Source organism: Paroedura picta, chromosome 2 (assembly GCF_049243985.1).
Source record: "Paroedura picta isolate Pp20150507F chromosome 2, Ppicta_v3.0, whole genome shotgun sequence".
NCBI classification, from domain to species: Eukaryota; Metazoa; Chordata; class Lepidosauria; order Squamata; family Gekkonidae; genus Paroedura; species Paroedura picta.
In genome coordinates, this window is record NC_135370.1 from 38873625 (window position 1) to 38888334 (window position 14710).

Consider the following 14710-nt stretch of genomic DNA (forward strand, 5'->3'; position numbering starts at 1 on the left):
TCCAGTGGTTCTCAACCTTCCTAATGCCGCGACCCTTTAATACAGTTCCTCATGTTGTGGTGACCGCCAACCATAAAACTATGCAAGTGTTCTTTCACTGAAATTAGACCGGAACTGACCAATGGCGTGAAGATCCATGGCTCATGATTGGATATAAATTGGTTATAAGTTGTATATAAATTGGTGGGTGCCTTCAGGAGGAGCAGCAACAGTGGTGGTGCCCCTCCCCCACCAAGCTGCTCACCCTGCCGCAACCCCTGTGAAGGGGTCGTTCGACCCCCAAGGGGGTCCCGACCCCTAGGTTGAGAACCACTGGTATAATCAATTGCATTGCTAGAATACTTTTCCATTTTGAACAGGCTGCCCTTAATGACCGACCTCCGTGGAATGGGAGGATTAGCAAGGAGATGATTGGCTTTAAAACTGGCCACAATTACCGTTTTGAGTCCAGGGAAATCAATACTTTCTACATGGGCAATGGTAGATAAACCAAATGCTCCCCCCCCCAGCTTTCCTTTATTATTTTTTTATAAAATTAGTTTTTCTTTTCATTTCTGTTTCAAACCCCATCATGCAGTATTGAAAAAAATCCTGCATATGAGTGAATCATTAAGTCCAGCAGAGGAGGGAAACTATAGGGCTGCCAAATGTATCTGATCTGCATTGTAAGTCTAAATCTTTTGCACAATCTATCTAAATTTTTCCTTGCCTCGTTCTAAACATATTCTATAAAATATGTCCCACTGGTCTTACAGTCTATGACGACAGCGGAGCTAAACTGCAGGGAACAACCTGAGATGTAAATGTTGCGATCTCATGTATGCTGAGCGCTGCTCCACCTGTTTAAAAGTGCAAGGAAAACATGTGTCGAGGAGATCACTTAAGTCATTATCACTGTAGCACTTAAAAGGCACGAAAGAATGGGAATTAGACTCCCAGGGCAGATTAAAAATAGAAAGGCTGCTTTGAACCTATGAACCTCCTATAATGCAATATAGCTCACTGCCAAAAACGTCCAACAGGCACCACACAAACAAGGGGAAATTAAACCTGCAAAATTGTTTATACCGAAAGCAGAACAAGCACCTTTGGGCTGTTGGCCAGCTCTGCTCCCTGCCAGAAATTGAATGTTTCTAAACTGGGGGGAAGGGGAAGGGGGAGGAAGGATTTGTGGTTAAAACTCCTTTTTTAAAAAAAGTACATTGGTTTTGTTTGTGGCAGTGGTAATTCACATAAGAGACATGAAAATGTAAGATTATGGTAAATAATAAATATGGTAAATGATTATGGTAAATAATCAGCCTCAAACACAAACACAGAGCATCCCCCCCCCCGATGCCCCCCAAGTGCTGACATCACTGGTGATGTCAGTACATTGGAACATTCTTTGTGGTCCCAGGGAGTGTCGGGGGGGGGGAGTCTGGTGGGGGTGAGGATCACCATGAAAGCAGCTGTTTTGCTGGGTTTTCCCTTCGGGGAGGGCGGTAAATCTAAATAAATAAATAAATAATAAAATAAATAAATAAATAAGAGCAGCCGTCATGAATCAGACCAATAAGTCAATCCAGGCCCCGTTCTCTTACACAACCAACCAGATTTCCCTGGAGGGGCTACCAGTTGGGCACTCCGAAGGTGCAACTTTTACAGCTCATTAGTTGTAAACAGAGATTAGTTCCCCTAGATACAATGGCTGCTTTGGAGGCAGGATTTCCAGGTGCTGCTGCCCCGTCAGTGGTGGAGGGGCACTCTCCAGGAGCTCCCCCGTACTTACTCAAAACCAGAACAGTGTCTGGCATGCTGACATCACCTGGAGGTGATGTCGGAGATGTCAGGAGTGATGCTCTAGCTTTTGGGAAAACTCTACGGTAAATAATCAGCCTCAAACCCAAACCCAGAGCATCACCCCCCCCCCCGATTACCCCCAAGTGCTGACATCACTGGTGATGTCAGTACATTGGAACATTCTTCGTGGTCCCAGGGAGTGTCGGGGGGGGGGAGGTCTGGTAAGGGTGAGGATCACCATGAAAGCAGCTGTTTTGCTGGGGATTCCCCCCAACTTCTGTAATTCACGAAGTGGGGGAGCAATGCCAAAGCAGTGGTTCCCCAGTCCCAGTAGGGGTCTGGCTTCCTTATTTGGAGGGTAGGTTCTGTGGCATTATACTCTGCTGAGGTCCCTTCCTCCCCAAACCTCACCCTCCTCAGGTCTTCCTCCCAAATCTCTAGGTAGTTGCCACCCAGAGGTGCCACCCAGAGGTGGCAACTCAAGATCGCCTCTGAACAAGGAAGCCCCATTTATTCATCACGGTTAATAACCAGCCATAGTCCTACTCAAACGTAAAAGACATCTACCGTTTGGGATTTGAAGCTTCATGAGAAATGATGCCAAGCCAATTAACCTTCTTATTCTGTCACCGAATACCAAGCTTATGATCCTCTTCCCCATTATTCCATTATGCTTTTCAAAACATTTTTGCGTACTCTGCCAGGACTCTAGATGGCTTGCAAAAGCTGCAAACAAGAATGCACAAAAAAGAACATACCTACCAGAAGGAGTTCGTAATCCACATTTTGATGAGGGCAGCGGGGAGAGACAACAGAAGAAGAGCAGTGGGGAGAGAGGCAAGAGTAGCATGCAGACCTCTGCAGAAGTGAAGGAAGCAACCAAGTGTACTAAGACCCTCCTTTTCAACTGAGGATGTGGTCTACAGGGCCAAACTAAAGGCATTGCAATAATTCACAGAACTGAATTGGTTCTGCAAGCAGGAAAAAGCCTATGGGGTTAACACATAAAGGTCGCTAAGACCACATCCTCAAGCTTTTTTCCACAATCCAGCCAACAATTGATTAAATGTTATGTCCCAATACCCTCTAAAGAGTGCACATAGCTCTTCCCTCTCTCCTTTTTTGGCCACCGAGCAAACCTGTGAGGCAGGTTATCCAGAGAGCCGATTAACATGTTTCAGTCCACACACATGGTTAGGAAGTCTCCTGCTTGGAACACTCAGGTCAGGCTGGGATTGTGGCACATGAGGACAGGGGCTAGAACTCAGAGATCGAGCATGTACTTGCCATACAGAAGGTCCCAGGTTCAATCCTTGGCACCTCCAGCTAAAAGATCAGGTAAAAGGTGACCCTATAGAGCTGCTGCCAAAGTCTGAGCAGACAATATTGACTTTGATGGACCAATAGTCTCATTCAGTATAAGGCTGTTTTATCTATTTATGAAGCCCCATCAGGAAAGGCAAAGGGGAATATTCAGCCTGGAGAAGGAGGTGGTCATGATTGCTGTCTTTAAGTATTTGAAAGGCTGTCACTTGGAGGAGGGCATGGAGCGATTCCTGTGGACAGCACAGGATAGGAGCTGCAGTAAAGGGTTCTACTACATGTAGAATGGTACCATCTAGATATTGGGGGGGGGATTTCACAGTCAGAGCAGTCCATCAGTGCCTAAGGAGGTGGTGAGCTCCCCCTCACTGGTGGTCTTCAAGCAGTGGCTGGACAGATACTTATGCTTTAGGTTAGTGATCTCCAACTTATGGGCTACGGACCACATGTGGTCCATCGACTAATTGGAAGTGGGCCGCGAAGGACGCCTTCCCCCCCCCTGGCCCTTTACAACACACTTCGTGTGTCATTGTCTCCCATCACTCCCAGATGGGACTATCTCATTGCAGAGAAACAAGCTCAGGGTTCCCATTGATTTGTCATTGTCATGAGTTAAAATTTCCATGAAAATAAAATGTTCCTTATGTTAATTGTTGTAGCGTGTCTGTATCTTATTTTGAAGGGATGTTTAAACATTATCATAGCGATCAGAGAGCGTTAGGGCAGTGGTTGAGAGTAGAGGAGTAAACTACACCCACCCCCCTCCACTGGGCCTCAGTAAAATTGTCAAGCGTTGAGTGGTCCCCGGTGATAAAAAGGTTGGGGACCACTGCTTTAGGTTGATCCTGCATTGATCAGCAGGTTAGATTAGATGGCCCGTATGGCCCTGCTAGGTCTATGATTCTGTGAATTCAAGCTACGGAAGTCTCTATGATTCTATGCATTCAAGCTAGGGATGTTTGTGCCCTGGTGGGCACAAACAAGAAAATAACCACTCAGCTGAATAAATCCTGAACGTTTCCAAAGAATTCATTTCAACTGGCATAATATTATAGACAACGGGAGATCAAGAGATTTTGAGCTCTGCCTGGATTTATTAGTCATGGGCAATTATTATATAACTAAGGAAGTCCAATGAAACTAGTTTATACCTGGGAAACCAGTCTGGGTTGAACTTGATTATTTCTATTAAAGATATTGAAGACAAGATATATTTCTTCTTGCTTGGCTTAATGTTGATCTCCCGTTGAAATATAAGAGTGCATTATGACAGCTTAAACAAATTTTTCGGAAACTTACAGGATTTATTGGGACATGCAGATTCCCCCCCCCCCCTCATTTGTTCATATCCTCCCATGTGTATTTTTACTTTATCTTGATTTTCAAGTCTCCAGGTGGGACTTGTATTCTCCATTTTCTCCAGGACAATGTACCCCATTGAAATCCCTGTTGTCCTCAGGGACCATCCTCAGTCTCCAAGAGTCTCCCAACTTGGATCCAGCCACCCTAACCCCCCATTCCCACCGGTGGCCAAGGGAGACCTGGCAACCCTATATCAAACCTTCCCCTTCATGCATCATTCTCCCAATGGGAAACGGCAGGTGTGCTATTTGCCCCAATAGGAACGTACTGTATTCGGATGGCAGCGCATAAGTTTCCCCACTGGAGCAAAATCTTCTCCCTAGGACATTCTGGGTTGGGAAAATGTTTATAGCAACCATCCATAATCAGGACCCATTCCTTCTCTTGGTGTAGTGGTTAGGAGCCAGCTTGGTGTAGTGGTTAGGAGTGCGAGCTGGGTTTGATTCCCCGCTCCCCCACATGCAGCCAGCTGGGTGACCTTGGGCTTGCCACAGCACTGATAAAGTTGTTCTGACCGAGCAGGAATCTCAGGGCTCTCTCCGCCTCTCCCACCTCACCAGGTGTCTGTTGTGGGGAGAGGAATGGGAAGGCGACTGTAAGCCACTTTGAGACTCCTTCGAGTAGAGAAAAGCGGCATATAAGAACCAACTCTTCTTCTTTCAGTACAGGGTTGGTTCCTTTTGTTTTGTTTGCTTATGTAAAACTCATATTCCAACAAGGGACCACACACTGAAATAGGTCACCTGCACTTTTACAGCCCAACACATCATCATACAGAACGGAAGGCCTCTGAGGACTGTGCCACCTGATCTGCAACCAGCACAGCAATCTCCCAAAATAAAACCGTTTTGGGATTAATTTTGTGACCAGACATATTTTCGACCTCGGGCTCAGCATCTGCCTTTTAAATAAATGGACACATCTCACTGCTGGGGCAGATCAGGCAATCACCAAACGTCCTGTTTCAGTCCAGTCATCTGGAAAGCTCTTTTAAGGCATTCCAAAGATCTTCTGTGAAAAATGATCCGTGTCCCAGTGACGAGGCGCTGTGAGAGCAGGGCTCATGTAACATGGGCTATGGACAGACTATAGCGCATACCAGGGGTAAAAAATAAATCATCTCTTTTATTTTCAGCTTTAATTATTCACATGATCAGATTTCATTTTCCCTGAACGGGCCTATTTTTAAAACTTGTGGAAAACAACATGAATAATGGGGGACGGCATCATCTGTCATATGGGCATGAATAAACAGGGGACTGAATGAGATGCTGAGAGGGACTTGGTGTTTCTTCACCAAACGCAACATGCATGGGGCTGGGTTTTGTCTCACTTGTGGGAAGCGTAGCTAAGGTTACGAGATCCACAGGCCCCAGGGCACCTGCACTCCGATCCTGTTACAGATGCTCTGGCGTAAGCTTTTTCATCCTAACCTTCTTCCAAGACGCTCAGGCAGTGAACGCCATTCCCTGGTTTGTCCTGAAACAACCTAGTGAGGTATATTGGGCTGAGCGTAACTGGCCCGGTCACCTCATGGATTTCATGGCTGAGAGCAGATTTGAACCTAGTTATGAATTTCCTGCATTCTGCACGGGTTTGGACTAGATGACCCTGGAGGTCCTTTCCATCTCTATGATTTAATGATTCTACCTCCGTGTCTTCTAACAATTAGGGGTGAGGGGAGTGGCATCTTGAAAAAGTCTTCATTTCATGCCTGACCCTCTAATAGTGGTTTTCAACCTGGCGGTCTGGACCACTTTGGGGGTCGAATGATGCTTTCACAGGGGTCGCGACAGGGCAAGCAGCTTGGCCAGAGGAGCGCCATCCACACAACAGCCTTGTGGGGGAGATTGAGATAGAGCGTTCATCTGTCTGGAGCAGCGGAAAAGAGCGAGATTGGCATGGTGGGACAAGAGGCAGAACCGAACTGAGAAACCCCGGGAAAATACCAATTTATATACAATCACGAACAATGGATCTTTATGCCATTGGTCAGTTTCGGTTTAATTTCTGTGAAAGAACACTTGCATAATTTTATGGTTGGTGGTCCCCACATTATGAGGAACTGTATTAAAGAGTCACAGCATTAGGAAGGTTGAAAACCACTGCTTTAACGCTTTTGTCACAGTGGGACTACAGTCACCCCACAAATGAGAGGGAACAAATTTGTGTACCTAAGCAAGTCATTTGGAATATCCATCTATGTTCTGATCATCAAATTTCATAGTTATTTATTTGTTAGATTTTTATCCCGCCACTCCCAGCAAGCTAGCTCGTGGCGGCTAACAATAAAACATCATATAACAAATCAAGGTAAAGGTATCCCCTGTGCAAGCACCAAGTCATGTCTGACCCTTGGGGTGACACCCTCCAGCGTTTTCATGGCAGACTCAATATGGGGTGGTTTGCCAGTGCCTTCCCCAGTCATTACCATTTACCCTCCAGCAAGCTGGGTACACATTTTACCAACCTCGGAAGGATGGAAGGCTGAGTCAACCTTGAGCCGGCTGCTGTGATCAAACTCCCAGCCTCATGGTCAGAGCTTCAGACAGCATGTCAGCTGCCTTACCACTCTGCGCCACAAGAGGCTCTAACAATTCAAAACACCCCGTAAAACAATCACAATACCCCTGAAAGTTAGAGATCTACATCCTATGTTGGCCCTGTGGTTTCTCTTTTCTAGGAACAGTACGGGGGAAAAGGCATTTTGGGCTGTGGGAGCTAGGTACAGAGAACTACTCCACTGATGGAAATTCTTTTCTTAGAAAAATATTTTACAAGAACCAAGCCTATGTCTACAGCCCCTTTCACTGACATTATTTTATATCCAACTAGAGGAGGGTAGGCATATCATTCTGGTAGGACTGTCAATCTCTAGGTCAGGGATTCCCAACCTTGGAGGTATTTTGCATGGAGCCAAATAAAACAGTTTAAAAAAACAACCAGTTTAGACCGTTTTATTACGCTACAATCGTTGTTCTGCACTGAATATACTTTGTTGAAAAACTACGTTGCAATGCTTTCTGCATGGAACAATTCATAGCCCTGCCCATTATCGATTTGCCAACTCCACTTGCTAGACTCTATTAGAAACTCAGTGACATGCTTTGTTCTCTGATGCAGTCACTAATCTGCATAACCAAGGAAACTCTGCATGACTAATAGAGCACCCGAGGCAGGCAGGAGAGAAATAAATCGATTTTAGCCTTTTGACGATGAAGAGACGCTGTAAGCAAAAAAGACACAGTTGACCATGCAGAGCAAAATCTGTTTTGCAAAGTAAATTCATTCTCCGGTGCAGAGATCAGACAAACCACAATGTTTTAAGTGAGTTTTCATCAGCTTCTCCATCGTGCAAAAGATGCCCTGGGTAACTCTGGAGGAGGTCCACGGCCTTTTCCCTCCTGCCTTGATGGACTTGGCCACAAGCTAGAGAACTGACCACTTCCATTGCCCCCCCCCATCCCCTCCTAAGTGTGAGTGAGCTCTCTCATGGTTTCTGCCCCTGGGAGGGGGCAGAGCCCACATGCCTACTCCCGTCTTAAACCACCTCCTGTCTCCCATCCCAGTCCTCCTCAAGCCTGCCTGTTAACATGGGTGGTGATGTCACTGCCAGTGATATGTCACTTCTGGGGGCGTGGAAGGGAGGCATGGCCAGCTGACATCACTTCCAGGGTTTCTCAAAGCCTGAAAAATTATTTCAGGGGCTCCTCCATGGTCAAAAGGCTGCTCTAAGTAGTGGTGGGAAGCACAACTGGTCTCCCATCACAAAGATCAGTTCCCCTGCAGGAAACAGTTGCTTTGGAAGGTGAACTGAGGTTCCTTCCCGTCCTAGGCTGATCATATTTCCTTGATATACAAGGGGATAGCAAAAGTGGGCCAGGGGTTAAATATTCTGTATTCATGAATGTAAAGAGATATTAAAAAGTTTTATAAATGTATTGAGATTACCATTGCTCTTGGGCCCGTAAATAGATTAACAGTTTAAGATCTGGCCTTCTCTCTCTCTCTGTAGGCCAGAACATCTCAGCTAGGAGAAAGGGTTTTTAACCATATCTTTCATTACAAAAAACCTTTTTTAAAGCAGCCCCTAAAAGGAAAGTCTAAAATAGAATTTCCTCCTGGCTTATTGGGCCCATGACACACCTGCAAATAAATTAACAGTTTAAAGGCCTGGCCTCTCTCTTTCTCTCTCTGCAGGTATGAAGAACCGAGGGAGTGTGGCCCATGCAGCTGCAAGTTTACCAACACCATGATCTTTTGCACCCTAGGTCCAAATTTTAACTGTTTAATAGAAATCAGATGAAAATGACATGGGTTATATCAGCATACAGGAAAAACAAAAACAAGTATATACCTTTTATTTTAAAGGGGGCAAAACTGATTCTTTAAAAATTAAAATGAGGGGATGGTTGGGGAAAGTGAAAAAAGAACTCTTTTCCCAAGGGTACATATGGTCAGCCTACCCCTCCCTTATTCACCCCCCCTCCCCAGGCCCCGTCCCCCAAATCTGCAGGAATTTCCCAACCCAGAGCCGGCAACCCTTCTTAACCCATGATTTTCCCATTAAGTAAATGAAATTTTCAAGTTGACCCTTTTCTTCAAAACTTTTTGACGTCCAATTTTAGCATCATGACATGTCTTTTCTTTGTGATCCTTAGATAATTTGACATTAAGAGGTTCAGTGTCCTCTGATAAGGAGGAAAGAAAACAGGATAACTTATGAACAGTTTAAATGTCAGATGTGTCATGGTGCCAAGCATTACTTGATTAGAATGCAAACTGCAGATAGGCACACGGCCTGAAATAATCTGCCCCTGGAGTAACCTAAAACTATATCCCAATGCTGCTCTAAGTGGCTGAGCAGTAATCCTGAAATTGATTGTGACATCAGTGGACTGTACATGTTCATAAATAAAGAGGAACCCTTGCGGTATAAAATAAACCCTTGTGGTCAACAATGTTCAGCTCATGGTAGTGATGGTGGTCATGACACACGGGTCTACTGGACGATGTATTGTAAATAACAGGACATGTGAGAAGCTAGGCAGGAAGCAAGGCTGATAGATTTCAAAGAAAGACAGGGATGGGAAAGTAGTCACCTCCCCTGCAGAGGTTTTCCTAAAAGGTATGAAACTTCACTTTCCCTATTTGTTTTCATCATCCGGCCTTGCAAATGTCAGTCCCAATGAGATGGAAAGTCTGAGCGGAATGCCAAACATTGACAGGTGCACCACTGGTTTAGAATGAGTTTTTTTTTTAATTTTTGCATTTTAATGCTTTAAACAGACACATACTAATGCATAACGAATACAATCCTAGTGAATCAAGGAAAGAAGAAAAGGGCGTGTTAGTAATGGATCTTATCTTTTTGGTCCTGGCTCTGGCCTGGAGGAATGCTCTCCCTAGAGATCCGAGCCTTGTGGGACTTGGGGCAGTTCCACCAGGCCTATGGTTGAGGTCAGAAATATCACCAAAGTTCTGGCCTCCCTGCCGAAAACATCAGCCAAATCTTCACCACACTGACACTGGTGCCTCTCCCATTGGGAAATCAGAGGAGTCTGGAATTAATGGTATGCAGAATGTTTTAAATTGTTATTTTATCAGTGTTTTTATAGATTTGCTACCTGCCATGAGCCTTTGGGGAAGGGCAGGATAGAAATAAAATTGTAGTAGTCATCGTAGTCGTCGTTATAGTAGTAAGGTCACCCATGAACATGCATGAAGCTGCCTATACTGAATTGGACCATTAGTCTATCAAAGTTAGGGGTGCCAGCCTCCTGGTTGGATCTGGGGATCCACCAGAATTACAGCTCATTTCCAGGCAACAGAGATCAGTTCCCCTGGAACAGCAGCTTAGAAGGTAGACGGCATGCCATTATACCCCACTGAAGTCCCTCTCCTCTCCAAACCCCACCCTCTGCAGGCTCCCTCTCCAAACCCCACCCTCTGCAGGTGCTGTAGACCACCCTCTGTTCTAGAGCAGGGGTAGTCAACCTGTGGTCCTCCAGATGTCAATGGACTACAATTCCATGAATTGTAGTCCATGGACATCTGGAGGACCACAGGTTGACTACCCCTGGTCTAGTGATCAATAGTAATAAGCAAGATTCCCCAGGTGCTACCTGGAGGTTGGCAACCCCATCAGTAGTTTCTGTTCAGAGAGGCAGTGGCCTTCTCAGGTCTTATGCAGAGGTTTTTCATATCACTCCCCAATTCCACCCCCTCTTAAACTGGAGGTACTGGGGACTGAACCTGAGATTCCTGTATGCAAAGCAAAGCTTCTTCTGTTGAGCCACGACAGTCTGCCATATTCACACATCGAATGAAAGGTTGTTCAAGTCTCAAACTCCCATTCCCAAGAATGCTATGTAACTGTTTACAATGGACAGCTATCATAGAATCATAGAATCATAGAGATGGAAGGGACCTCCTGGGTCATCTAGTCCAACCCCCTGCACTATGCAGGACACTCACAACTCTACCGCTCATCCACTTTAACCAGCCACTATGCAGGACACTCACAACTCTACCGCTCATCCACTTTAACCAGCCACCCCCTTGAGCCTTCACAGAATCAGCCTCTCCGTCAGATGGCTATCCAGCCTCTGTTTAAAAAATCTCCGAAGATGGAGAACCCACCACCTCCCGAGGAAGCCTGTTCCACAGAGAAATCGTTCCCACTGTGAGGGGGATATCATATTCCTAATAGAGTTTTGAACTAGAAAAGGCCTAAGTGTTCCACAGGCTGTTCTGGCCGATGGTGGTCACAGCTTTTCATCATCCGTTGCTATGCCGGCTTCCAGCAGCGCTATCATAGGCCGGGCGCAATCCAGCATGATCCATTGTTGTCGGCACGAACAGGCTTCCGGAACAATAAAATGCAATCTTAAAAACGGATCATCCCATTAGGAAATGGCCCTCAGTGCTGGGTTCGACCACAGCCAGTTTCGGATTTAATTAAACTTTCGAAGTCCAGGCCGAATACTCCGGGAAAGCACCTGTACCAATTGACACCAGCAATTTTTCAGCCCGATTCCCCAGATTTTCATTGCAGCACTAATTGTAAAGTACCACCTTGCTGGGTTTATATAAATGAGAGTGGCCAAACCTCTTTCTTTTACGCGTGTCTATTTTTATAATGACTGCAACCCAGGAATAGTCTTTAAATACTTGCTGTACTAAAGGGCTTAGCTGTCACACTGCAGCGGAATAGCTTATCAACCCGTTAGCCAAGATGGCAAAACGAGGAGAGGTGATCTCATAGAAAGGAGCAAGGAACGTGTAATGGATCACCGTATCGGGTTACCTTGTAAAGCCATCACTAGGAAGCAAATAACATTTATCTAACGCAACCAGCTCTAGACTGCGATGATCCCGGAACTGCCAAGATGAATCATAAAGAAAATATACCACGGAGCTAACAATTAGGTTGCCATTCGAAGCCCGAGCTAGCCACTTGGATCCACACGCCACTGGAAAACATATTGTGTCCAACAACCAAGAGGCATTATATACCAATTCATATAGCTCCAGATTTGCCTGAATGATTTTACAAGGCGTTTGCTTTAACCTGTCAGATCAGAGATAGTGGATCACATGTGACATCACCCAAGTGTCAGCTGGAAAAAGTTAAGAAATCCACAACATGCCTACAGGGCAAACCTATGCGGAATTAACTTCAGTCTATTCCTGAGGTAATTCTGTACGGGATTAGACTGCTAGAATGTTTAAATAGCCATTACAGTTTCAATAATTGAAGCTGGCACAAAACTCAGTGTTCTGTTTTTGTTTTAAATGTTAAAACACTTAAAAATTTAAATTCCTTAAGAGTTTATACAGTTATCTGAGAAGCAGCTACTACTTGCTTTGATGGCATTTATTCACGTGCATAACATGGTGGGTTATATTTCAGCAATTCAAGCTGCAGTCTCATTGATTTTGGTGAGGATTACTTCTCAGAAAGCAGGATTCATACGGTAATCTTTAAGGGAAAGTAGGGGGGGGGAGTTTTGGTCCCAAGTGCAACTACTCAGAACGTCTGTTGCTGCAGCTGGCTCCTAACTGAACTCCCAGCACCACAACTGGAAGTCAGGACACGCTCACAAAAAACACCCAGGTGAACAATCCAAAAGAAACATGCACAGCACACCCCTCTGCATCCTGAAGCAGCATTCGAGGAGGCTTCTAAGATGCCTCATATATGGTTTTTCTTCCGCAAACATTCCGCTGTATTCACACATTCTAAGATACGCGTGTAAAAAGCACGCCTTAAGAGATTAGCCGTTTCTTTTCTTTATGGCTCAAAGCGGGAACTCCTTTCCGAATTCACGCGAATGCAGAAAACCCTGCCGAACGAACACTTGCCTTTCTAACCGTTCCGAATTCCTCAGCGTCGAGTTGTAGGACGGGGGCCACATTTGCGAGGGGAGATTCTTTCCAGCCCTCTGTCTTAGCAGGCTTTTAAAAACCGCTCTTCTTGACAAGACAAGGTTCCCAGTCCCCTGAATTGACTAGTGGAGACCAGCTCCACTGAAATCTCTCCTTTCTCTCAAGCAAGGCAATCGGGACAGCTGATTTTATTTTAGCCCTGCATGCACAACATGGCACTTGGCACCTATTTTTAGGGACTGAGGCCTGCCAAGCCAGTGGCTGAGTCAACTACTGGTTCTAGAAACTTGTTAGTAAAGCCGATCTTATGGTGTCCTTTTGTCATATCTCTAGGTATGGCACTAACCACTTGTTCCGTCAATCAAGCAGTCACTTACCTAAGCCTCTATTCATGCCTCCTTCGGTTTAAAAAAATAAATAAAACCAATGCTCAAGACGCTTTAAATGAGCATTTCTATCCCGTGTACTTAATTGTACACACTAGATTAATGTGTATGTTTGTGTGTGTGTGTGTGCACGTGTGTATAGCAGGGAACTTTATTTTCAGTAATGGCACGGTGTTACAAGAAATTTATCTTTAAAGAATCATAGAATCATAGAATCATAGAGTTGGAAGGGGCCATACAGGCCATCTAGTCCAACCCCCTGCTCAACGCAGGATTAGCCCTAAGCATCCTAAAGCATCCAAGAAAAGTGTGTATCCAACCTTTGCTTGAAGACTTCCAGTGATTGCTTGAAGACTTCCAGTAAAGGAATTTATATCACCCGAAAATCCCAGGGCGGGTCACAAATACAGACCAAAATTCATTAAAGCATTTAAAAAACATAGCCTCCCTCTCTTCCTCCCTCCTTCCCCCCTGTGGCAGAATAGCACATGGAGGAAACTAGGTGTTTAAGGCCAGAATGAAGAGATGTGTTTCAGATTGTGCTGGAAACCATAAAATGGAGGCAATCTTAAGACATGCCAGACAGCATGAGACATGCAAGAGCGCAAAGCCAATTGAACCTGACATTTTATTTTGGCCAAGACTCCTAGAACTTCCTTAACATTTCTCTTTTGTACATATGAGGTATCAAAGGGTGTATGTGCATACCACATGCAGCATGCACAAAGTCCCTTTTCATCCCTATTGCATAGGCTGGCATCAGGCTGGGACAACAGGTGGGTGACCTGTCAACCAACTAGCTACACAAGAACCATATAAGTGAAGACACTGGTGTTCCTTCCCCACTCTCCTGGTGCCTCAAAGAAGGGCTGATTCCAGATTATGGGGGTGGGGAGTAGGCAGTTCCCAGGGGTCGCCCTGTACACAAGCCCCCCCAGCTGCCTGTGCTCACATATGCCTACAATAGCCTGTAGCCCTTTCCCTGATGTCACTAGGCAGCGTATGCCACATGGTGTCAGATGTGCACTGACATTTCCAAGTAGCAGACTTGGCATATTTACAAAAGCAGTCTATTGGAGTGGCAATATGAAGCTTGTGAGCATTGTTGCTGAAATTATATTAAGAGGCAACACATTGATTCCTATAACCCGAGTCTTCACCCCCGACAGACATAAACACACCCCATTCCCAAGGAAGGAGAGGAGACTTCCGCCATTCCCATGAAAAGTGTGCAAACTAACCTTGCATCCAGGTGTACACTACATCAATGGTCCCCAACCTTTTTATCACCGGGGACCACTCAATGCTTGACAATTTTACTGAGAGAAGACATCCTTCACAGCCCACCTCCAATTAGTTGATGGACCACATGTGGTCCGCGGCCCACAGGTTGAGGATCGCTACACTACATCATTCGTGCCAAACTGACCAAACCCAGGCTCATCTGATAACGTTCCAAGACCCTC

The 14710-nt window shown here is 45.4% G+C and overlaps 1 protein-coding gene across 3 annotated transcripts in view; it reads right to left on the minus strand.

Moving 5' to 3' along the window:
• The window catches only part of XIRP2 (xin actin binding repeat containing 2), a 115147-nt gene that overhangs the window by 83960 nt on the left and 16477 nt on the right, over window positions 1–14710 (minus strand). The window contains exon 1 of one of the 3 annotated variants that reach the window (XM_077319815.1): window positions 12835–13012. The exons of the other annotated variants lie outside the window; for them this stretch is intronic. The gene's annotated coding sequence lies outside the window, so the exon portion shown is untranslated. Of the gene's footprint in view, window positions 1–12834; window positions 13013–14710 lie in introns of those variants that run through there. 3 annotated transcript variants of the gene reach the window in all.